Raw genomic sequence first — 3,672 nt, 5'->3', positions numbered from 1 at the left:
CCAGGGGGACAGCTTGAGGCTCTGTCTCAAAAAAAAAAAAGAAAGAAAACTGTTCCATCAGGCTCATCTTTGCAGGACATGAGAAGAGCCAGGAGAAGGGGATAAGAAGATGGGCACTGGAGCAGAGCTGGGCCAGGGGTTGACACAGGAACATGCCTTTGGGGTCAAAGATGGCCATTGGTGGTGCAGAAGCACTGGAAGCTGGCTGCATGAGTTTGCTCAGGCCCAAGACCAGGGAGGGAGGGGGGACTTAGACTACTACATGAAGGCTGCCTCTTTTCATATGGCAGAAAGTTCTGCCTGCCCTCCCTATCAGAACTCCCTCACAGTTCTACAGGCTGGAAAACCTCATGAGGTCATGGTGTCAAGGTGTCAGGGGGCTGTTCCTTCTGAGGCTCTGAGAGAGGATGGTACCAGGCTTCTCTCCAGCATCTGGTGGTTGCCTGCGACTCTGGTGTCCCTTGGCTTATAGCATCACCCTGAGCTCTGCCTTCGTCTCTACATGGCATTCTCCTGTTTGTGTCTAAGTCTCTTATTATGAGGACTCTGGCACACAGGCGATGGTCCCACCTGCTCCAGGATTGTAACCTGTTTCCAAACAAAGTCTTGTTCTGAAGTACTGGGGGTTACAACTTCCATGTGAATCTGGAGGGACACAATTCAGTCCATAACACTAGTAGCACCCTCTGAGTGGTCACAAAAGGCATGAGTAAGGGCAAAACCAAGACTGGCCAGCAACCCCCTGCAGGAATGTGGAGGTAGCAAGGTCACCAGCAGGCCATTCTGAATCTTACTGTCAGATGCTGTAGGTGCCCACAAAACCTCAGGCCAAACGCTGCAAGAGAAATGACATCACCTACAGCTCCCTGCCTGCCGCAGGTCTTCTCACCTGCCCAAGATGAGCCCCTTGAGCCTTGGAGGGGACACAATGCCTCTCTGCGCTCCTTACACTAGCCACTTACTGTGGCACTGGGAGCCTCAGGCCAGGCCACACCTGCAGGGACCCTGCTGGGGATGATTCCCAGCATCCCTACATTTTCAGGACTCAGGGTAAGAGGCTAGTCTGTTAGGACTCCTGGCCATTTGGGAGGAGATGGGTAGTTTTTTCTGTTGTTTACATAAAGCTCAGAGACTGACTTTCTGCACAACAGGGAGGATGGAGAAACCGCCTACTACATGAAGACTGTCTTTTTTCTTTTCTTTTCTTTTTTTTTTTTTTTTTTTGAGACAGAGCCTCACGCTATCCCCCTGGGTAGAGTGCCATGGCCTCACAGCTCACAGCAACCTCCAACTCCTGGGCTCAAGCGAGTCTCCTGCCTCAGCCTCCCAAGTAGCTGGGACCACAGGCGCCTGCCACAACGCCTGGCCATTTTTTGGTTGCAGCCATCATTGTTGCTTGGCGGGCCCGGGCTAATCCCTGCCACTTTAGGTGTATGTGGGTGGCGCCTTAGCTGATTGAGCCCTGCCTTTTTTCTTGTGGCAGAAATTTTTGCCTGTCCTCCCTGTCAGAGGATCAGGTGAAAGCACACTGGATGAAACTGCCACTGGCAGTATGGACATAACGATCAGAAGGCTGGCCCTTTCTAGGAGTGACTTGGCCTGGTTTGAGCCAAGTGAGCCCAAACAGGGCCCTCTGTCCATCTGGAGGTGAGCTGAGCTGAGCTGAGAGAGCTTAGAGTTTTTGGCTTTGGAGTTTCTACTGGATCAGAGCAAGGACTGGTGCCCAAAGCCTTCCCAACCGCAACAGGTTGCCTTTATTCTAGCAAAGATGCGGGAACCTGGTGTTCCAGGCCATGGACACTACCTGACAGCCATCTCCCCTGTGAAGGCCTCATTAGAAGCTGGCTATAAGCAGTCTGACCTGCTGAACAGTTGGCAAAGTGTCCTGTTGCATGGATGACGTAAGAACAAAACCTGTGGCTCAGTGCCTGTAGCTTAGTGGCTAGGGCACCAGCCACATACACCAGGGCAGGCAGGTTCGAACCTGGTCCAGGGCCTGCCAAACAACTATAACAACTACAACAAAAAAATAGTCGGGTGCTGTGGCAGGTGCTTGTACACCCAGCTGTGTGGGAGGCTGAGGTAAGAGAATCGCTTAAGCCCAAGAGTTGGAGGTTGCTGTGAGCTGTGACAGCACAGCACTCTACCCAGGGTGATAAAGTGAGACTCTGTCTCAAAAAAAAAAACAAAACAAAAACAAACAAATCCTGTATTTGTGTAGTTTTGTCCAGGATTCTTTATTTTTATTTTTATTTTTTTAGAGACAGAGTCTCAGTTTTGTCACCCTCAGTAGAGTGCTGTGACGTCACAGCTCACAGCAACCTCCAGCTCTTGGGCTTAGGTGATTCTCCTGCCTCAGCCTCCTAAGTAGCTTGGGACTATAGGCGCCTGCCACAATGCCCGGCTATTTTCTTTTTCTTTCTTTCTTTTTTTTTTTTTTTTGAGACAGAGCCTCAAGCTATCCCCCTGGGTAGAGTGCTGTGGCATCACAGCTCACAGCAACCTCCAACTCCTGGGCTCAAGCGAGTCTCCTGCCTCAGCCTCCCAAGTAGCTGGGACCACAGGCACCTGCCACAACGCCTGGCTATTTTTGGTTGCAGCTGTCGTTGTTGTTTTGGCAGCCCGGGCTGGATTTGAACCTCCCACCTTGGGTGTATGTGGCTGGTGCCTTAGCCACTTGAGCCATAGGCGCCAAGCCCCGGCTATTTTCTTGTTGCAGTTTGGCCGGGGTCAGATATGAATCCGCCACCCTTGGTATATGGGGCCGGTGCCCTACTCACTGAGCCATAGGCACCGCCCTATCCCTGATTCTTTTCAGTCTGTGTGAAATTGTGAATTGACTTGGTTTGCAGAAAGTTGACCATCCAACCTCTTAATGTCTGACAAATGCAAGCAGCAGCGCTCTGCACAAAGCAGGAGACCAGAGGACTGTTGGGAGATCTGGCTGGAGGCCAGCCCAGGGCAGGACAGCCTGAGGGGATAGTGCACTGGCCCAGCAACTGCTCTTTTAGGTTCCAGGCCAGTGGCTTTCTGGCACCTGGAGAAAGGGGACAGTGAGAGATTGGGAAACCCAGGCTGCTAAGCCTTCGCTACCTCCCCCAGGGGCTGCAGAGTTGCCTCACTAATCCTCCAGCCAGGCCAGAGAGGCTTTGGACGTGCACCACAGCCTCCATCCCTGGAATGTGCTTGTCTGCTGCCTCCCGAGAGGGGAAAGGCATTGGTGCCTCCGCCCCAGGACCACATGATGGCCATGCTCAGGCCAGTTCCCAGCACAGCTGTCAGCAGGGAGCCTAGGGTGGGCACAGACTACCTCTCTTCACTGTGACTGGGGACCCCCTGTGCTTGGCCCCTGTTGTCTTCCCCATCAGAGACCCTGGCAGGGCCCCAGCCCTTGCTCCTTAGCTCACTTTGGGGGACAGAGCTAACACTCCCATCTCTGGATGCCCAAGTGGCTCACACCTGTAATCCCAGCATTCTAGGAGGCCAAGGCAGGTGGATGGCTGAAGCTTTCAAGTTCAAGACCAGCTGGAATAAGAGTGAGACCTTCATTTCTAAAAAATAGTGGGGTATTGTGGTAGGTGCCTATAGTCTCAGTTACTTGGGAGGCTGAGACAAGAGAATTGCTTGAGCCCAAGAGTTTCAAGTTGTTGGGCTCGACGCCTGTGGCTCAAG

This window comes from Otolemur garnettii, unplaced genomic scaffold, assembly GCF_000181295.1.
Source record: "Otolemur garnettii isolate 467f Iridium unplaced genomic scaffold, OtoGar3 scaffold00018, whole genome shotgun sequence".
In the NCBI taxonomy this organism is placed as follows: Eukaryota; Metazoa; Chordata; class Mammalia; order Primates; family Galagidae; genus Otolemur; species Otolemur garnettii.
The sequence above is the reverse complement of the archived record's forward strand: the minus strand, read 5'-3'. Positions refer to the sequence as shown.